Source organism: Balaenoptera ricei, chromosome 1, assembly GCF_028023285.1.
Source record: "Balaenoptera ricei isolate mBalRic1 chromosome 1, mBalRic1.hap2, whole genome shotgun sequence".
Lineage (NCBI taxonomy): Eukaryota > Metazoa > Chordata > Mammalia > Artiodactyla > Balaenopteridae > Balaenoptera > Balaenoptera ricei.
In genome coordinates, this window is record NC_082639.1 from 135,206,928 (window position 1) to 135,230,053 (window position 23,126).

The following is a 23,126-nucleotide window of genomic DNA, read 5'->3' on the forward strand; positions in this document are numbered from 1 at the left end:
AAACAACAGCTGTAAGAAGAAGGTGGGTGCAGTAACCAACAGGTCAATATGCAATCATCGGTCCTATCTCCCCAGCTCTTCTGAAAGGCATCGCAGAATGAGAGATACAGAACTAAGGACATGAAGGCTTTAGGTCTAGTACTGAGTTTAGGGTTATGGTCGGTTGACTTCTGCATAAGACCTTAAACTCTTATGTTCTATTGAAGAACCAAGTTCTAAATGGAGCAATTTTAAAGAACGGATGTAATGCGAAGGCAACCCTGAGACAAAGTATGGTTAATGCAGGAAAATCTTTAACATTCAAATTCTTTACATAAGGCCCTATGCCTGAATATAGACCTCTCTACCTTATATCTCATTAACAAGGTCTAAGGTCCTGGAGGAATAGGAATTATTAGATCAAGAATGATGGGGCAAACCTAGAATGCCTTGGGTTTATTAAATGCTGTCTAGAAGCATCTTTTGAATAAGACTGACAAAATTAAAATATAAAGGAGATTAAAAAAGGAACCACCTGCAACAAAATGGAACCATAGAAAATGGAATCATAAAATATAAAAGAAGAAAAAAGCCTGGGACTCAGAAGGAAGAAACAAGGTTTGAAGAGCACATCTTTGCCCTCGTGTACTGGTTCTCAAACTTGGCTGCACATTAGTCACCTAAGAAGTTTTTTTTCAAATACTAATTCCTGGGTCCTGCCTCCAGAGATTCTGATTAATTGGTCTGAGGAGCAGCTTGGGAAAGGAGGTAAGACAAGTCTTTCTCTTTCTCAAGCAGCCTATGCAGTCATGTCTGACTGAAGCTGCTAATCAAGATCAGCTGGACCTCGACACTCATGTCCATACTAGGATGCTCATAACAGGGGTCAAAAAGAACTGACATACAAGGACGGCATGCCTTCCTGTATTTTTTTTAGCCTGTGTGCTTTATTTGTGCTTTCTTTTCAGTTTGTTAATTACTTGAATGCTCCTCAAAGGCATGAACAGACTTTGGCATGATGACTGATGTCAGAACATTTAATTATATAAGAAAGCAAAGGTCAATTTATAATATAAAACCTAATTTACAGGAGTATTATTGCCAACCTCTAGAGGGAGCTCAAGGTTCCTTCTCCTCACCTCCTTTCCAATCCCCATGGAGAAACATTGCTTAGGTGTAAGTTTAGGATTTTACTGGCTATTTGATATTGGATGGTACCACATGGCCAAGTTAACTATTTTTATAATGTGGGTGTGGCCTATTTTGGATTACCTTCTTCTTTGGAAACTGAGGAGAAAGAGGGTAAGTGCACTTGGGTTTTTGTTTGGCAGACAGAAGTAGTTCATAATATGCTAATTAGGTGCATATTAGCAGAGCAAAAAGGAGTCCTTCAAGGGGTCCACTGAAATGTCTAGCTTTAGGCTTAAGAGCTAACCTAAGATTATTTTGCCTCATCTGGCTTCACCGTCATCATCTGTCAGCTTTTAACTCTCCCCTCACCTTCCCACTCTCCCCCACCCTCAGCCAAAGAAACTCACAATGAGGGGAGGGTTGGTGTAGGTCATGATTCAGATAGCATCCTAACAAAATATCATTTTAATAACATCATCATTTTTATTCAGGTGTTGTTAAAAGAGGGATAAAAGGAATTGGGAAGAGAGTCTAGTTCTTGCAATTCAGCCTTGCAAAGGTAAAGGGAATTAAGTCAAAAGCATCAAGGCTGAACTTATTAGTTTAAATAATAGAAAGATAACAGTGCCTGACTTTGTCTCAACTGTCCATCAACATATCTATGAAGACTGAAACAAGCACACAAACAGAAAAATACTAACATAAAATATGTAATAAAAGATTTACCAGATTCTGAGCAAAATTACCACAAACCCTTGTCTTAGTCTGCTTGGGCTGCTATAACAAAATACAATAGACTAAGTGGCTTAAACAATAAAAATTTGTTCTGGAGGCTGGGGAGTTCACGATCAAGGTGCTGGCCAATTGGGTTCCTGGTGAGAGCCCTCTTTCTGGCTTGCATACAGCAAGCCCTTCACACTGTGTCCTCACATGACAGAGAGAGAGTGCTGTGTGTCTCTTCCTATTAAGGACACTGATTCCATCATGAGGGTCCCACCCTCATGACCCTATCTAAACCTAACTGTCTCCCAAAGGTCTTGTTTTGCAATACCATCATATTGGGGGTTGGGGCTTCAACACATAAATTTGAGGGGAGCACAATCCATAGCAACCATAGAAGAGAGAGGGTCAATCTGAGAAACTTTTATAGCCTGATCTAAATTCTAAGCTTGGAAACAAGAGTAAATCTGTATAGAATGAAGACAGACTGAGGCTTCCACCCGTCTCTTACTGCACTGCACTTTTCCTTAGAAGCAAGACTTGCAACAACCAAAAAACAGATACTTCCCCTATCTTTTGGGGAAGACCCTTTGAGGTGGATGGCCAGGCCATCCCTCCTGCTTTACTTTTAACCACATACCTCTAAAGAACACTCAGCTGTTTAAACACATCTCCTACTCTTGAATTCATAGCCCTTCCAAGAAGAGTTCTGATATGGTTCAAATATAAAGAGACTCCAAAGACAATACTGGGTTACACGGAAGCTTTCGGTAGATGAGGCAAAGAGATTACAATCATCTTCTTGGATGCCTGTTCTTCTTTAGATCACTTCTCCACTTTTGAACTCATTGCCCATGTGGCTGGTGTGATTAGATGAGGCCAGATCTTCCTCTCCCCTGGTAGAAAACACCATCTATCCCTTCTACTTTAGACACTTGAGAATTTCTTCTCTGTCTCCCATGGCTATTAATCCTATGCTTTAAATAACACCTATGCACTGATGGCTCCACTTTAACTTCAGCATAACCAACTTCACAAAAGTCCAAATATTGTATGGTAAGGATTCTGATATTAATCTAGTCCCTCTTGATTGACACCCATTTTCAGCATAATTGTGGCTTTAGACATATAGCCTCTACACTGAGAGTAATATATTTAGTAGTACTTTATTAATATTTTTAACCAGAATTAATTAAGGGGCGGGGAGCATTGCAATGACTTCTGACATCAACTACCTGGAGTTGGACCAAACTTCACAAGCGAAGGGCACAGTCCTTCACAAGACTGCCCTCATTTCAGATACCAGCTGTAAGTGCAGAGGTCTCCAGGCCACCTTCACTTCTGACCAAGGGTCTACAAATTTGGGGATTCCCACTACCCCCTCAGGTTTGATAATTCACTGGAACAATTCACAAAACTCAGAACACTACTATATTTATGATTAAAGTATTATTATAGCAAAAGGATACAAATCGGAACCAGCCAAAGGGAGAGATGAACAGGGCAAGGTCTGGGAAGGTTCTGTGAAATAAAATTCATATTTTATGGCAAGACAAGAAAAATTCAAACATAAAAAAATTTCTCTGCCCTTTGGCCTCTTCTCTACCCTCTACTGTGCATTGTGTATCTGTATTAGGCATTGACCAAACCTCCCCCATTGGCAGAAATACCTCCTTAACCCTAAAGAGTAACATTGTCCTAGCATCAACAAGACGACAACTTAAAAGATAACATTCCTTCTTGATCTTATACAGGCTACAATGATACTCAGATCTGGATTATGTAAACTATCAATAATATGTCATTTAATGTACAGCCCTCTGTCTCAAAAAAACTTATATAACTGTCCCTTGACTTCTAATGGGCAATATAGCTCTCAGAGTTTTCTGAGATGCTGTTCCCAAGTTATAATCCTCAATTTGGCTCAAATAAAATTTCCCATTTCTTTCTCACATCTACTGATTTTTTGTCGACATGCATGGTGCAGTTGGCAGGATATCAAAGATATCCACCAGAAGGCACCTGGCATCTACCCGGAACCGGCACCAGCATGGCCGGTTGCTACCACCATGGGCCCACTGAGCCCCACCAGTTTCTCAGTACTCCTCAGGTATTCTGGTAAGTTCTCCTGATATCCAGATCTCACTGTTTGAGTGATGATCCTGAAAATGTTATTCATGCTATTTTGCTTCAGATGTGGAGTCTTAAGGGGCACTGGTGCATTTCCTAGGCCAGGACCCTTAGGGGGTCTGGGCAAGAGGCCCAGGGAAACATAGGGGGCTGGATTTTTGTTAAATTTGGCTTAAATCCAAAAAAATGAGTTGATACATGGTCTGAACAAAACTTTTGCTAGTTAAATGAGAGACTTAATTATTCAGCTCCGAAGAATAAGGGAGACCCACTACAACGATTAAGTAAATACAGTTCCTCCGGGCAGCACCACAGACAGGAATAACCTAGTGCTCTAGCCACCCATGATGGTTTTAAACTGTCACAGGGAGAAACCGAGCCGTGTAAAGGATGTTGAATTGACCCAAGCATAACTCCTTAAGGAACTTGACTCAGAAGCAGCACACGTGTGATCCACCATGCTCTCCTCAGAAAATTGTTCAGATTATATCTCTTATCTCATATCTGAATTGGGCTACGAAATTAATACTGGGAAATTGTGCCTCAAAGGCCAAACAACTCCCATGCAAATAGCCACCTACAGGAATACCATCTGGGTTTATGTATGCTTGCAAGCACTTAATTGAGAATTAAAGGAAATGAGACCCAAAAATGGCCAAGATGGGGTTCTTCTAGCACTCCAAAACAATTTTGAGCATGCAGTTAAAGCTGGCAGTCTTTTGGATCTGTGCCTTGCAGAGTCTACTGGAAAAAACAGTGCTAAGTGTTTTTGTCTTAGATTAGCAGGGAAAAATATTTGTAAGGCTAGCTCCTTGGATGCTCTGAATTGGAGAAACATCTAAATCATTAAAATTTTAGAGAGCTCTCATCTTAAACTATTGTATCTATTTTAATTGGTATGCAGAAGTCCCCAAAGGCTTCAAAATTCCAAAAGAGCCTCATTAAAAGATCTGTTGTAGGGACTTCCCTGGTGGTGCAGTGGTTAAGAATCTGCCTGCCAATGCAAGGGACACGGGTTTGAGCCCTGGTCTGGGAAGATCCCACGTGCCGTGGGGCAACTGAGCCTGCACGCCTAGAGCCCATGCTCCCCAATGAGAAGCCACCGCAATGAGAAGCCTGTGTGTCGCAAAGAGTAGCCCCTGCTTGCCGCAACTAGAGAAAGCCCGCATGCAGCGACGAAAATCCAACGCAACCAAAAATAAATAAATAAAATAAAAATTTTTTAAATTAAAAAATAAAGATCTGTTGTAAAAGGCTAATGAAAGATTAATGATATAAAAAAAATGAAAAAAATGAAAAAAAAAAAACTTTACTGCTCCCCTTTCTTCCTTATCTTGAGTACTCATTCTAGTAATCTTCTGAATTGCCTTTCTACCCCGAAGACACTATTAAATGGCTACTTTTAGAACTGTGACCACCTGAGGCTGTAAGTGAGCCTCTCTAGATCAAAGGAACTGAGGGCCATAGGTAAAGAATTTCTTAAACCCAGGGAGGATCCACAAAAGTGTTTGTAAATGGATTGCCAAAATGGGAAGCCACCAGTCTGACTAAACAGACCATAGCTGATTTTTTTTTTCTGATTTTTTTTTTTATTGGAGGGAAACTGCTTTACAATGTTGTGTTAGTTTCTGCTGTACAATGAAGTGAATCAGCTATATGTATACATATATCCCCTCCCTTTGGACCTCCCTCCCACTCACCCCCCTTCCCACCCATCTAGGTTATCAGAGAGCACAAACTGAGCTCCCTGTGCTATACCGCAGCTTCCCACTACTATCTATTTTACACATGGTAGTGTATTTATGTCAAACCTCATCTCCCAGTTCATCCCACCCTCCCCTTGCTCACCACCCTGTGTCCACACGTCTGTTCTCTATGTCTACGTCTCTATTCGTGTCCTGGAACTAGGTTAATCTGTACATTTTTCTAGATTCCACATATATGCATTAATATACGATACTTGTTTTTCTTTTTCTGACTTACTTCACTCTGTATGACAGACTCTAAGTCCAGCCACATCTCTACAAATTACCCAATTTCGTTTCTTTTTATGGCTGAGTAATATTCCATGGTATATATGTGCCACATCTTCTTTATCCATTTATCTGTCGATGGACATGTAGGTTGTTTCCATGTCCTGGCTATTGTAAATAGTGCTGCAATGAACATTGGGGTACATGTGTTTTTTTGAATTATGGTTTTCTCTGGGTATATGCCCAGTAGTGTGATTGCTGGGTCATATGGTACTTCTATTTTGAGTTTTTTAAGGACCCTCCATACTGTTCTGCATAGCGGTTGTATCAATTTACATTCCTACCAACAGTGCAAGAGGGTTTTCTTTTCTTACCCTCTCCAGCATTTATTGTTTATAGATTTTTTGATGATGGCCATTCTGACCAGTGTGAGGTGATACCTCATTGTAGTTCTGATTTGCATTTCTCTAATAATTAGTGATGTTCAGCATGTTTTCATGTGTTTGTTGGCCAAATGTATGTCTTCTTTGGAGAAAGGTCTATTTAGGTCTTCCACTCATTTTGTGATTGGGTTGTTTTTGTGTTCTTTTGATACTGAGCTGCATGAGCTGCTTGTGTATTTTGGAGATTAATCCTTTGTCCGTTCCTTCATTTGCAAATATTTTCTCCCATTCTAAGGGTTGTCTTTTCATCTTGTTTATGGTTTCTGTTGATGTGCAAAAGCTTTTTAGTTAGGTCCCATTTGTTTATCTTTGTATTTATTTCCATTACTCTAGGAGGTGGGTCAAAAAAGATCTTGCTGCAATTTATGTCAAAAGTGTTCTTCCTGTGTTTTCCACTAAGAGTTTTATAGTGTCTGGTCTTACATTTAGGTCTCTAATCCATTTTGAGTTTATTTTTGTGTATGGTGTTAGGGAGTGTTCCAATTTCATTCTTTTACATGTAGTTGTGCAGTTTTCCAGCACCACTTCTTGAAGAGACTGTCTTTTCTCCATTGTATCTTCTTGCCTCCTTTGTCACAGATTAAGTGACCATAGGTGTGTGGGTTTATCTCTGGTACCATTGATCTGTATTTCTATTTTTGTGCCAGTACCATACTGTCTTGATTACTGAAGCTTTGTCATATAGTCTGAAGTAGGGGAGGCTGATTCCTCCACCTCTGTTTCTCTTTCTCAAGATTACTTTGGCTATTCAGGGTCTTTTGTGTTGCCATACAGATTGTAAAATCTTTTGTTCTAATTCTGTGAAAAATGCCATTGGTAATTTGATAGGGATTGCACTGAATCTATAGATTGCATTGGGTAGTATAGTCATTTTCACAATGTTGATTCTTCCAATCCAAGAACATCGTATATCTCTCCATCTGTTTGTCTCATCTTTGATTTCTTTCATCAGTGTTTCATAGTTTTCTGAGTACAGGTCTTTTACCTCCTTAGGTAGGTTTATTCCTAGGCATTTTATTCTTTTTCTTGCAACGGTAAATGGGATTGTTTCCTTAATTTCTCTGATTTTTCGTTGTTAGTGTATAGGAATGCAAGAGATTTCTATGCATTAATTTTGTATCTTGCAACCTTGCCAAATTTATTGATTAGTTCTAGTAGTTTTCTGGTGGCATCTTTAGGATTTTCTATGTATAGTACCATGTCATCTGCAAACAGTGACAGTTTTGCTTCTTCTTTTCCAATTTGTATTCCTTTTATTTCTTTTTCTTCTCTGACTGCTGTGGGTAGGACTTCCAAAACTACGTTGAATAATAGTGGTGAGAGTGGACATCCTTGTCTTGTTCCTGATCTTAGAGAAAATGTTTTCAGTTTTTCACCATTGAGAATGATGTTTGCTGTGGGTTTGTCATATATGGCCTTTATTATGTTGAGGTAGGTTCCCTCTATGCCCACTTTCTGGAGAGTTTTTATCATAAATGGGTGTTGAATTTTGTGAAAAGCTTTTTTGCATCTATGGAGATGATCATATGATATTTACTCTTTAATCTGTTAATATGGTGTATCACACTGATTGATTTGCATATATTGAAGAATCCTTGCATCTCTGGGATAAATCCCACTTGATCATGGTGTATTATCCTTTCAATGTATTGTTGGATTCAGTTTGCTAGTATTTTGTTGAGGATTTTTGCATCTATGTTCATCAGTGACATTTGTCTGTAATTTTTTTTGTGACATCTTTGTCTGGTTTTGGTATCAGAGTGATGGTGGCCTTCTGGAAGGACTTTGGGAGTGTTCCTCCCTCTGCAATTTTTTGGAAGAGTTTGAGGAGGATAGGTGTTTGCTCTTCTCTAAATGTTTGATAGAATTCTCCTGTGAAGCCATCTGGTCCTGAACTTCTGTTTGTTGGAAGATTTTAAATTACAGTTTCAATTTCATTACTTGTGATTGGTCTGTTTATATTTTCTATTTCTTCCTGGCTCAGTCTTGGAAAGTTGTACCTTTCCAAGAATTGGTCCATTTCTTCCAGGTTGTCCATTGTATTGTCACATAGTTGCATTTAGTAGTCTCTTATGATCCTTTGTATTTCTGAGGTCTAAGTTGTAATTTCTCCTTTTTCATTTCTAATTTTATTGATCTGAGTCCTCTCCCTTTTTGTCTGGATGAGTTTGGCTAAAGATTTATCGATTTTGTTGATCTTCTCAAAGAAATAGCTTTTAGTTTCATTGATTTTTGCTATTGTTTTTTTCATTTCTATTTCATTTATTTCTGCTCTGATCTTTATGATTTCTTTTCTTCTAATATTTTTGGGGTTTTTGTTGTTGTTGTTGTTCTCCTTTCTCTAGTTGCTTTAGGTGTAAGGTTAGATTGTGTATTTGAGATTTTCTTGTTTCTTGAGGTGAGACCAAATTGCTATAAACTTCCCTTAGAACTGCTTTTGCTGCGTCCCATAGGTTTTGGGTCATCATGTTTTCATTGTCAGTTGTTTCTGTGTATTTTTTTAGTTCCTCTTTGATTTCTTCAGTGACCTCTTGATTATTCAGCAGTGCCCTGTTTAGCCTCCATGTGTTTGTGTTTTTTTACATTTTTTTCCCTGTGATTGATTTGTAATATCATAGCATTGTGGCCAGAAAAGATGCTTAATACAATTTCAATTTTCTTAAATTTTCTGAGGCTTGATTTATGACCCAAGATGTGATCTATCCTGAAGAATGTTCCATGTGTACTTGAGAAGAAAGTGTATTCTGCTGCTTTCAGGTGGAATGTCCTATAAATATCAATTAAACCTATCTGATCTATTGTGTCATTTAAAGCTTGTATTTCCTTATTTATTTTCTGTCTGGATGATCTGTCCATTGGTGTAAGTGGGGTGTTAACATCTCCCACTATTACTGTGTTACTGTCAATCTTCCCTCCCTTTTATGGCTGTTTAGCATTTGCCTTATGTATTGAGGTGCTCCTATGTTGGGTGCATAAATATTTATAATTGTTGTATCTTCTTCTTGGATTGTTCCCTTGATCATTATGTCATGTCCTTCCTTATCTCATGTAACAGTCTTTATTTTAAAGTCTATTTTAGGGACTTCCCTGGTGGCGCAGTGGTTAAGAATCCTCCTGCCAATGAAGGGGACATGGGTTTGATCTCTAGTCTGGGAAGATCTCACCTACTGCAGAGCAACTAAGCCCATGAGCCACAACTACCGAGCCTACACTCTACAGCCCACGAGTCACAACTACTGAGCCCACAGGCCTAGAGTAGAGCCCATGCTCCTCAATGAGAAGCCACCACAGTGAGAAGCCCAAGCACCGCAATGAAGAGTAACCCCCGCTCGCCTCAACTAGAGAAAGCCCACGTGCAGCAATGAAGACCCAACACAGCCAAAAATATAAAATTTTTTAAAATGGCTTGTTTAAAGTCTACTTTATCTAAGTATTGCTACTCCAGTTTCCTTTTGATTTCCATTTGCATGGAGTGTCTTTTTCCATCCCCTCACTTTCAGTCTGTTTGTGTTCCTAGGTCTGAAGTGGGTCTCCTGTAGACAGTATATTTATGGGTCTTGCTTTTGTATCCATTCAGCCAGTCTGTCTTTTGATTGGGGCATTCAAACCATTTACATTCAAAGTAATTATCAATACATATGTTCCTATTACCATTTTCTTTATTGTTCTGGGTTTGTTTTCATGAGTCTTTTTCTTCTCTTCTGTTTCCTGCCTAGAGAAGTTCCTTTAGCATTTGTTGTAAAGCTGGTTTGCTGGTGCTGAATTCTCTTCACTTTTGCTTGTCTGTAAAACTTTTGATTTCTCCGTCGAATCTGAATGAGATCCTTGCTAGGTAGAGTAATCTTGGTTGTAGTTTTTTCCCTTTCCTTACTTTAAATGTATCCTGCCATTCCCTTCTGGCTTGCAGAGTTTCTGCCGAAAGATCAGCTGTTAACATTATGGGGAGTCCCTTGTATGTTATTTGTTGCTTTTCCCTAGCTGCTTTTAATATTTTTTCTTTGTATTTAATTTTTGCTAGTTTGATTAATATGTGTCTTGGTGTGTTTCTCCTTGGGTTTATCCTGTATGTGTCTCTCTGTGCTTCCTGGACTTGCGTGGCTATTTCCTTTCCCATGTTAGCAAAGTTTCTGACTGTAATTTCTTCAAATATTTTCTCAGACCCTTTCTCTTTCTCTTCTTTTCTGGAACCCCTATAATTCGAATGTTGGTGCATTTAATGTTGTCCCAGAGGTGTCTGAGACTGTCCTCAATTCTTTTCAGTCTTTTTTCTTTATTCTGCTCCTTGGCAGTTATTTACACCATTCTACCTTCCAGCTCACTTATTCATTCTTCTGCTTCAGTTTTTCTGCTATTGGTTCCTTCTAGTGTATTTTTCACTTGTTATTATTTTGTTCATCACTGTTTGTTTGTTCTTTCATTCTTCTAGGTCCTTGTTAAACATTTCTTGTATTTTCTTGATTTGTGCCTCCATTCTATTTCCAAGATTGTGGATCATCTTTACTATCATTACTCTGAATTCTTTTTCAGGTAGGTCACCTATTTCCTCTTCATTTATTTGGTCTTGTAGCTTTTTACCTTGCTCCTTTGTCTGTAACATGTTTTTCTGTCATTTTTTTTTTTTGATGGGTGGGGCTGTGTTCCTCTCTTACTGGTTGTTTGGCCTGAGGCATCCAACACTGGAGTTTGCAGGTGGTTGCGTAGAGCCGGGTCTTGGTGGCAAGATGATGACCTCTGGGAGACCTCACTCCAATTAATACTTCCTGGGGTCTGAGGTTCTCTGTTAGTCCAGTGGTTTGGACTCAGCACTCCCACCACAGGAGCTCAGGCCTGACTCCTGGCCTGGGAACCAAAATTCCACAAGCCGCACAGTGGGGCAAAAAAGCACAGAATGATAACAAAGAATAAAAAATAGAGTAAAATTAGAAAAGTAAAAAATATATTAGAAAAAATAAAAATATAAATAAAACAACAACAAAGGAAAACAGAACCACAATAGTAAAAAAAAAAAAAAAGCCAGAAAAGGCCTTGTCTGTGGGGGGAACGAGGCTTAGGCAGGGGGCGGGGCCTGGGCTCAGGACCAGCACAGCTGGAAAAGGTCCTTGTAGGGGGTTGGCCAGGGCATGGCTTAAGCTCAGTGTGGCCAGAGGGGGCCTCGGAGGGCAGAGGTTTAGGCCCGGGACCCCAACAGGCTCGCTGGGGCCTGAGCGGGCAGGAGAAACACTAGCTGTGTTCCCCTCTGGCCCCGATTCCCCGAAGGTCTCTCCCTGTCCCTGCTGATCCCCTCACCATGAGTGGGCCCCTCCAGGCATGGGAACCCCCTCCCCTCCCCCAGCTGCCCTTCAGGAGCACCGGTCCCATCTCGCCTCTACTTTTCCTCCCCGCTCCCCAGGCCCCCGGGACCTGCACAGCCAGAGAAGGCCTCAGAGGGTGGAGGTTCAGGCCCGGGACCCCAGCAGGTTCCCTGGGACCTGAGTGGGCGGGAGAAACGCTGGCCGCATTCCCTTTCAATCCTCTAATCCCACGAAGGTCTCTCCAGTCCCTGCTGGTTCCCTCACCGTGAGTGGGCCCCTCAGAGCGTGGGAACCCCTCCCCTCTCCCAGCCGCTGCTCAGGGGTGCTGGTCCCATCCCGCCTCCACTTCTCCTTCCCCCCTTCCCCCCCACGTCCTACCCCATCATGCGGGGGTTCCTCCCATTCCCTTAGGTGTCCAAGGTCCCCCACCAGTGCCTGGTAGGTGCCCTAGTTGTGAGAAGATGCAAACTCCACGTCCTCCTACTCCACCATCTTGATAGCTGATATTTGAGCTAGGGGGAGACTTCTCTCCTAAGCTAGATGAGGGAATGTAAAACATACCAACGTAAATGAACAGTATATCCATCCTTCGATATCACTGAGGTGGCCACCCAATTCTATGAGGAAATAAAAGCATCTGTCCTTGTTTTACAAATCTAGTATTTACAAGACCAGAGGTGTGGCTCCAGAAATAATCCAAAACCCACCAATTTTAACACTCCAAAATCCTCCCCTATTTATCTTAAGAGGTTTGTAAGTATTGAGAAAAAAAATTGGGGTACAGGGGGGCTTAAGGGAACAAAGTCATCCTAGAAGGAACTTGCCTTTCTTCTCCCATACCATTGAGATGCAAATGTTCTACCTGGTCTTCTCCAGGAACCTTATCTCTGCCATCTTTTTAAAATGCAAATTTCAGGAGAGAGGAGAAGATGGCGGAAGAGTAAGACGCGGAGATCACCTTCCTTCCCACTAATATATCAGAAATACATCTACACGTGGAACTGCTCCTACAGAACACCCACTGAACACTGGCAGAAGACGTCAGACCTCCCAAAAGGCAAGAAACTCCCCACGTACTTGGGTAGGGCAAAAGAAAAAAGAAATAACAGAGACAAAAGAATAGAGACGGAACCTGCACCAGTGGGAGGGAGCTGTGAAGGAGGAAAGGTTTCCACACATTAGGAAGCCCCGTCACGGGCAGAGACTGGGGTGGTGGAGGGGGGAAGCTTCGGAGCCACGGAGGAGAATGCAGCCACAGGGGTGCGGAGGGCAAAGCGGAGAGATTCCCACACAGAGGATCAGTGCTGACCAGCACTCACCAGCCCGAGAGGCTTGTCTGCTCAGCCGCAGGGGTGGGCGGGGGCTGGGAGCTGAGGCTCAGGCTTCGGTGGGATCGCAGGGAGAGGACTGGGGTTGGTGGCATGAACACAGCCTGAAGGGGGCTAGTGCACCACAGCTAGCCAGGAGGCAGTCCGGAAAAAGGTCTGGAGCTGCCGAAGAGGCAAGAGACTTTTTCTTGCCTCTTTGTTTCCTGCTGCGCGAGGAGAGGGGATTCAGAGCGCTGCCTAAACGAGCGCCAGAGATGGGCGCGAGCCACGGCTATCAGCGCGGACCCCAGAGACGGGCATGAGACGCTAAGGCTGCTGCTGCTGCCACCAAGAAGCCTATGACCAAGCACAGGTCACTATCCACACTGCCCCTCCCAGGAGCCTGTGCAGCCCGCCACTGCCAGGGTCCCATGAGCCAGGGACAACTTCCCCGGGAGAACGCATGGCGTGCCTCAGGCTGGTGCAACATCATGCCGGCCTCTGCCGCTGCAGGCTCACCCCGCATCCGTACCCCTCCCTCCTCGCCGGCCTCAGTGAGCCAGAGCCCCCGAAGCAGCTGCTCCTTTAACCCCGTCCTGTGTGAGCGAAAAACAGACGCCCTCAGGCGACCTACACGCAGAGGCGGGCCCAAATCCAAAGCTGAACCCCGGGAGCTGTGCGAACAAAGAAGAGAAAGGGAAATCTCTCCCAGCAGCCTCAGAAGCAGCAGATTAAAGCTCCACAAACAACCTGATGTACCTGCATCTGTGGAATACCTGAATAGACAACGAATCATTCCAAATTGAGGAGGTGGACTTTGGGAGCAAGATATATTATTTTTTTCCCTTTTCCTCTTTTTGTGAATGTGTATGTGTATGCTTCTGTGTGAGATTTTGTCTGTATAGCTTTGCTTTCACCATTTGCCCTAGGGTTCTGTCCGTCCGTTTCTTTTAACTTAAAAAAATTTTTTTTTCACTTAAAAAAATTTTTTTTCCTTAATAATTTTTAAAATTTTTTATTTTAATAACTTTATTTTATTTTATATTACTTTATTTTATTTTATTTTATCATCTTTCTTTCTTTCTTTCTATTTTTTCTCCCTTTTATTCTGAGTCATGTGGATGAAAGGCTCTTGGTGCTCCAGCCAGGCATCAGGGCTGTGCCTCTGAGGTGGGAGAGCCAACTTCAGGACACTGGTCCACAAGAGACCTCCCAGCTCCACGTAATACAAAACAGCAAAAATCTCCCAGAGATCTCCATCTCAACACCAAGACCCAGCTTCACTCAACAACCAGCAACCTACAGTGCTGGACACCCTATGCCAAACAACTAGCAAGACAGGAACACAACCCCATCCATTAGCAGAGAGGCTGCCTAAAATAATAATAAGGTCACAGACACCCCAAAACACACCACCAGATGTGGACCTGCCCACCAGAAAGACAAGATCCAGCCTCATCCACAAGAACACAGGCACTAGTCCCCTCCACCAGGAAGCCTACACAACCCACTGAACCAACCTTAGCCACTGGGGACAAATACCAAAAACAACAGGAACTGCGAACCTGCAGCCTGCGAAAAGGAGACCCCAAACACAGTAAGATAAGCAAAATGAGAAGACAGAAAAAACAGCAGATGAAGGAGCAGGGTCAAAACACACCAGACCAAACAAATGAATAGGAAACAGGCAGTCTACCTGAAAAAGAATTCAGAATAATGATAGTAAAGATGATCCAAAATCTTGGAAATAGAATAGACAAAATGCAAGAAACATTTAACAAGGACGTAGAAGAACTAAAGAGGAACCAAGCAACGATAAAAAACACAATAAATGAAATTAAAAATACTCTAGAAGGGATCAATAGCAGAATAACTGAGGCAGAAGAACGGATACATGACCTGGAAGATAAAATAGTGAAAATAACTACTGCAGAGCAGAATAAAGAAAAAAGAATGAAAAGAACTGAGGACAGTCTCAGAGACCTCTGGGTCAACACTAAACGCACCAACATTCAAATTATAGGGGTCCCAGAAGAAGAAGAGAAAAAGAAAGGGACTGAGAAAATATCTGAAGAGATTATAGTTGAAAACTTCCCTAATATGGGAAAGGAAATAGTTAATCAAGTCCTGGGAGCACAGAGAGTCCCATACAGGATAAATCCGAGGAGAAACACACCAAGACACATATTAATCAAACTATCAAAAATTAAATATAAAGAAAACATATTAAAAGCAGCAAGGGAAAAACAACAAATAACACACAAGGGAATCCCCATAAGGTTAACAGCTGATCTTTCAGCAAAAACTCTGCAAGCCAGAAGGGAGTGGCAGGACATATTTAAAGTGATGAAGGAGAAAAACCTACAACCAAGATTACTCTACCCAGCAAGGATCTCATTCAGATTTGATGGAGAAATTAAAACCTTTACAGACAAGCAAAAGCTGAGAGAGTTCAGCACCACCAAACCAGCATTACAACAAATGCTAAAGGAACTTCTCTAGGCAAGAAACACAAGAGAAGGAAAACACCTATAATAACAAACCCAAAACATTTCAGAAAATGGGAATAGGAACATACATATTGATAATTACCTTAAATGTAAATGGATTAAATGCTCCCACCAAAAGACACAGACTGGCTGAATGGATACAAAAACAAGACCCGTATATATGCTGTCTACAAGAGACCCACTTCAGACCTAGGGACACATACAGACTGAAAGTGAGGGGATGGAAAAAGATATTCCGTGCAAATGGAAATCAAAAGAAAGCTGGAGTAGCAATTCTCATATCAGACAAAATAGACTTTAAAATAAAGACTATTACAAGAGACAAAGAAGGACACTATATAATGATCAAGGGATCGATCCAAGAAGAAGATATAACAATTGTAAATATTTATGCACCCAACATAGGAGCACCTCAATACATAAGGCAAATACTAACAGCCATAAAAGGGGAAATCGACAGGAACACAATCATAGTAGGGGACTTTAACACCCCACTTTCACCAATGGACAGATCATCCAAAATGAAAATAAATAAGGAAACACAAGCTTTAAATGATACATTAAACAAGATGGACTTAATTGATATTTATAGGACATTCCACCCAAAAACAACAGAATACACATTTTACTCAAGTGCTCATGGAACATTCTCCAAGATAGATCATATCCTGGGTCACAAATCAAGCCTTGGTAAATTTAAGAAAATTGAAATCGTATCAAGTATCTTTTCCGACCACAACGCTATGAGACTAGATATCAATTACAGGAAAAGATCTGTAAAAAATACAAACACATGGAGGTTAAACAATACACTACTTAATAATGAAGTGATCACTGAAGAAATCAAAGGGGAAATCAAAAAATACCTAGAAACAAATGACAATGGAGACACGACGACCCAAAACCTATGGGATGCAGCAAAAGCAGTTCTAAGAGGGAAGTTTATAGCAATACAAGCTTAACTCAAGAAACAGGAAACATCTCAAATAAACAACCTAACCTTGCACCTAAAGCAATTAGAGAAAGAAGAACAAAAAAACCCCAAAGTTAGCAGAAGGAAAGAAATCATAAAGATCAGATCAGAAATAAATGAAAAAGAAATGAAGGAAACGACAGCAAAGATCAATAAAACTAAAAGCTGGTTCTTTGAGAAGATAAACGAAATTGATAAACCATTAGCCAGACTCATCAAGAGAAAAAGGGAGAAGACCCAAATCAATAGAATTAGAAATGAAAAAGGAGAAGTAACCACTGACACTGCAGAAATACAAACAATCATGAGAGATTACTACAAGCAACTCTATGCCAATAAAATGGACAACCTGGAAGAAATGGACAGATTCTTAGAAATGCACAACCTACCCAGACTGAACCAGAAAGAAACAGAAAATATGAACAGACCAATCACAAGCACTGAAATTGAAACTGTGATTAAAAATCTTCCAACAAACAAAAGCCAAGGACCAGATGGCTTCACAGGCGAATTCTATCAAACATTTAGAGAAGAGCTAACACCTATCCTTCTCAAACTCTTCCAAAATATTGCAGAGGGAGGAACACTCCCCAACTCATTCTACGAGGCCACCATCACCCTGATACCAAAACCAGACAAAGATGTCACAAAGAAAGAAAACTACAGGCCAATATCACTGATGAACATAGATGCAAAAATCCTCAACAAAATACTAGCAAACAGAATCCAACAGCACATTAAAAGGATCATACACCATGATCAAGTGGGGTTTATTCCAAGAATGCAAGGATTCTTCAGTATACGTAAATCAATCAACGTGATACACCATATTAACAAATTAAAGGAGAAAAACCATATGATCATCTCAAAAGACGCAGAGAAAGCTTTTGACAAAATTCAACACCCATTTATGATAAAAGCCCTGCAGAAAGTAGGCATAGAGGGAACTCTCCTCAACATAATAAAGGCCATATATGACAAACCGACAGCCAACATCGTCCTCAATGGTGAAAAACTGAAACCATTTCCACTAAGATCAGGAACAAGACAAGGTTGCCCACTCTCACCACTATTATTCAACATAGTTTTGGAAGTTTTAGCCACGGCAATCAGAGAAGAAAAAGAAATAAAAGGAATCCAAATCGGAAAAGAAGAAGTAAAGCTGTCACTGTTTGCAGATGACATGATACTATACACAGAGAATCCTAAAGATGCTACCAGAAAACTACTAGAGCTGATCAATGAATCTGGTAAAGTAGCAGGATACAAAATTAATGCACAGAAATCTCTTGCATTCCTATACACTAATGATGAAAAATCTGAAAGTGAAATTCAGAAAACACTCCCATGTACCATTGCAACAAAAAGAATAAAATATCTAGGAATAAACCTACCTAAGGAGACAAAAGACCTGTATGCAGAAAATTATAAGACACTGATGAAAGAAATCAAAGATGATACAAATAGATGGAGAGATATACCATGTTCTTGGATTGGAAGAATCAACATTGTGAAAATGACTCTACTACCCAAAGTCATCTACAGATTCAATGCAATCGCTATCAAACTACCACTGGCATTTTTCACAGAACTAGAACAAAAAATTTCACAATTTGTATGGAAACACAAAAGACCCCGAATAGCCAAAGCAATCTTGAGAACGAAAAATGGAGTTTTTCAGACTATACTACAAAGCTACAGTAATCAAGACAGTATGGTACTGGCACAAAAAGAGAAACATAGATCAATGGAACAGGGTAGAAAGCCCAGAGATAAACCCATGCACGTATGGTCACCTTATCTTTGATAAAGGAGGCAAGCATATACAGTGGAGAAAAGACAGCCTCTTCAATAAGTGGTGCTGGGAAAACTGGACAGGTACATGTAAAAGTATGAAAGTAGAACACTCCCTAACACCATACACAAATATAAACTCAAAATGGATTAAAGACCTAAATGTAAGGCCAGACACTATCAAACTCTTAGAGGAAAACATAGGCAGAACACTCTATGACATAAATCACAGCAAGATCTTTTTTGACCCAGCTCCTAGAGAAATGGAAATAAAAACAAAAATAAACAAATGGGACCTAATGAAACTTAAAAGCTTTTGCACAGCAAAGGAAACCATAAACAAGAGCAAAAGACAACCCTCAGAATGGGAGAAAATATTTGCAAATGAAGCAACTGACAAAGGATTAATCTCCAAAATTTACAAGCAGCTCATGCAGCTCAATATCAAAAAAACAAACAACCCAATCCAAAAATGGGCAGAAGACCTAAACAGACATCTCTCCAAAGAAGATATACAGATTGCCAACAAACACATGAAAGAATGCTCAACATCATTAATCATTAGAGAAATGCAAATCAAAACTACAATGAGATATCATGTCACACCGGTCAGAATGACCATCATCAAAAAATCTGGAAACAATAAATGCTGGAGAGGGTTTGGAGAAAAGGGAACCCTCTTGCACTGTTGGTGGGAATGTATATTGATACAGCCACTATGGAGAACAGTATGGAGGTTCCTTAAAAAACTAAAAATAGAACTACCATACGACCCAGCAATCCCACTACTGGGCATATACCCTGAGAAAACCATAATTCAAAAAGAGTCATGTACCAAAATGTTCATTGCAGCTCTATTTACAATAACCAGGACATGGAAGCAACCTAAGTGTCCATCATTGGATGAATGGATAAAGAAGATGTGGCACATATATACAATGGAATATGACTCAGCCATAAAAAGAAACGAAATGGAGTTATTTGTAGTGAGGTGGATGGACCTAGAGTCTGTCATACAGAGTGAAGTAAGTCAGAAAGAGAAAAACAAATACTGTATGCTAACACATATATATGGAATCTAAGGGAAAAAAAAAAAAAGGTCATGAAGAACCTAGTGGCAAGACGGGAATAAAGACACAGACCTACTAGAGAATGGACTTGAGGATATGGGGAGGGGGAAGGGTAAGATGTGACAAAGTGAGAGACTGGCATGGACATATATACACTACCAAACGTAAAACAGATAGCCAGTGGGAAGCAACCGCATAGCACAGGGAGATCAGCTCTGTGCTTTGTGACCACCTAGAGGGGTGGGATAGGGAGGATGGGAGGGAGGGAGATGCAAGAGGGAAGAGATATGGGAACATATGTATATGTATAACTGATTCACTTTGTTATAAAGCAGAAACTAACACACCACTGTAAAGCAATTATACTCCAATAAAGATGTTAAAAAAAAAAATAGAAGAAAGTCTGGATTATATAAAGAAATGTCTGAGAGATACTCTTGTGGCTTAGAGATAGCTCTAACAGTTGCAAGGCAATCAAGCAGCATACAGCAGGGGTCTATATCATCAGGAAGGGGTAATAAAGTAGTTAAGATTCAAAGTGTTACAATGATTTAAGATGATTTAACAGAGCCTGCTCCTAAGTGGTCTGTCAGTGTGTAGAGAGGTGCTGTGTCCTATGGACTTGTAATATAGCAGACATAGCACCAGAACATAGAGATGAATGGGGAGCCTAATGTAAGAGACTAGCTTTGTCAATCAAGGTAGTTGCTGCAGCCCCACACATAAGCATGGGGGCATTCCTGATGCCACAGGGTCTAATGACATGAGAAGTGCAGAACATATCTGAGAGACAAAAGACTGTCCCAGAATGCCTACAGCAATCCCATTATTTTCATGTCATTATAGATTAAAAGGTTTGTCAAAATTAGGTAAGCCAAGAGCTAGGGATATGTACCTAATTTTAAGGCTTCAGAGGAGGTGAATGCCTCTGAAGGCCAGGAAATAAGGTCTGGGATAATATCTGGGAGAAGGGCATACAGAGGTTTAGCAAGGGCTGCAAAATTAGGAATCTATTAGCAGCAATAGCCAGGTGCCCCTAAAATTTTATGTAATTATTTTTTCATTTGGGGGAGAAGGATAGACAAAATTGACTTAAGACATTTGGGGTGAGCTTCCAAATGCCTTGAGATAGGTCATGTCCTAAGGGGGTGACAGTCATTTACACTCAGTAAAGTTTAGATCAGGAGGCTTTCTGGCCTCATTCAGCTAGTCCTTTTAGGAGAACGAGGAGTCTGTAAGAGCTTCCTGCTTAGTTTGATTACAAAGCAAAAGGTCATCAACATACTGAATAAGCATGGAGCCTTGGGTAAATGCTACAGAATCCAAGTCTGCCTTAAGAATTTAGGAAAATATTGAGGGAGACTCGCAATATCCCGGTCCACAAGTTCATGTGAATTGCCTCGCTTTAAACAGTTATACAAAAAGAAACTGTGAGTCAGGGTACAATGGGATTGAGAAAAAGGCTGAACAGTACACCCTGCTTCAAAAGGGAGTCTCTTATAGATTCAATTCCTGGCTGTGCATCCCTGGAGAGAGAGTGCTGGGCTACTGATGGAAATGGTCTTTTCTTTTTCTAAGTTAATGTGCACAGGTTCCGCACTCAGTAACAACTTTACTTCATTTGCTTGTGTAGCCCAGAGACTAACTGCGACATCTTTTAAGGACTCATACTCTTCAGAAGAATTTAAATCAGAATGAGTTTCTAGTAAGGAAAGTAAAAGGTTTAGAGTTTGGTCTGAGGGCAGGGAAATTAAAAAACACCTTTCTCATTACAATTTACAGTGGCATTAAATTTACATAAAGATCTGCTGGTGGACAGCTGGAAACTAGAAAGGCACAATGAGTATTAAAACGCTAGAGATATTGCAGTGGGCTAAGATACTGGCAGTGGGCTAAGATACTGGCAGTGAAATAGGCTGCCCAGAGACTCTGACAGCTTGAATAAAATCAGAGGTGACAGGTAGAGACAAACCCTCTGAGCTGATTGTAAAGAAAGCAGCACCAATGTCAATTACAAAATCCAGTTCCTGATCCTCTATTTTAAATTTAATGGTTGGCTGTGGGGTGGAAATGAGGATTGGTTGACACCATCATTCAAGGGGGAATTGTCCCTCAGGAGGAGAAAAATGAAACTTTGATACCAAGCAGGGTGCTTTGGGGCTCCTGGGCACAAAGCCTTTCTGTGTCGCCCATTTCTTTGATTACAGGAAATAGCCTTCATTCCACCTCCATGACCTTCCCTGAGTTCCAACGGGCAGATTCAAGCAGTTGTTAGTTAGGGAAGGAAGGGGATGAGAGACCAGGGAGAAACAAAGTCAAGAGAAACAACAGTGCAGCCTTGGGGCAAGGTCCTGGTTCCCAATCAATGGATACACACAACAGTATCTTTGAGCTGTTTTGCAGGTACTGAAACCCCCTCCAGGTGGGAGAAGTTAACAATTAATGACGGTATGCTGCGCACAAGCATGTAGACCCCAGACCAGTTGGAACCTGAAGGTTGATGCTGACTCCTACTTTCCTCACCACCAATCCATCAGAAGAATGTCCACGAGTTGATCATGCCCTCTTTGAACCATTACTATAAAACTTCTCACTATCCTCTCCAAGTGGGGACACAGTTTTTCGAAGCAGGAGCCCGCTGTGTCCCCTTTTGCCTGGCAAAGTAGTAAAGCTATCCTTTTCTACTTCACCCAAGACGCTGTCTCTGAGATTCGATTCAACACCAGTGTACAGAGAAGCTGAGCTTTTGGCATCACCCTCTGGGGGTGTTGGAGCCTAGGAGTGTTGATTCTTAAACTTTCCTTTCTCTTAAGTGCAAGACAATTCTTCTTGCAATAGCCTGACTTCTTGCAATACCTGCAATTCTCTGAAGGTACATAGGAAGAGCTCTGCATGGGTTTTTAAATTATTCTCAGAGTTATGTTTTTGCTTTTCTAAAAATTCAAGTTGCAGAGCCAAGAATTGTTTTTAATTCCTTTTTCTTTCTGCTTTCCTGTGAACTGTTTAACAAAGAATTGTGTGGCAGCCTGCATTATCATGCTTATTAACAGCTATCCTGACCAACCAACCATGCTACTTCTGAACTTTCTTTTTTCCTTTTTTTTTTTTTTTTTTTTAGTATTAGGAAGAAATTTTCCTCCTAAAACAGAAATTAGGAGATTGCTATGCTCTGGGGCTTCCAGGTATAATGCAGTGTGCCTTTGAAAAGCTTGTATAAAACATTCAACAAAGGTTTTTGGATGTCATCCTTCTTTCTGAGTGCATAATTCAATCTTTGACCAACTAAATCTAGGAGGAAATACCTCTAAAATCACTCCTACTAAACTATGAATATCTGCCTCCAGTAGAGCCATCCCTTGGTCATTTGCAGGAGGGCCTGAGGGAAGGTCTGGCCATATATTTCTGTGAGAGGGACTTTCTCCAGGGAGTTGTCTGACCTGATAGCTACAGTATAGTCATGGGCTGGAAGAATGTCCTTTGGTAGTGTGGGCAAAGAATGCTGACTGCCATTTCAGTAAACAAAGGATGTTGCAGCCATAAAGCCATCAGCCACTGAACCACCCCCAACTCCCCCACCCACCCACCCCCAGTCACAGTACACCCTGACAGGATTCAGGATGCAAAAAAACAGGATACTGGCCCTAGACAGTTGAGGTGCATATCAAAGGAATAATTTCAATAAGCCCAGACTCTTGCATCTTCCCATACACAGAGAAGCACTGAAATTATTAACTTGAGATGTCTGCTTTTTGTGTTTAGCAGTAATCTTTTGATGTTCAACTAACATGTGTTTGTTTGTTTGTTT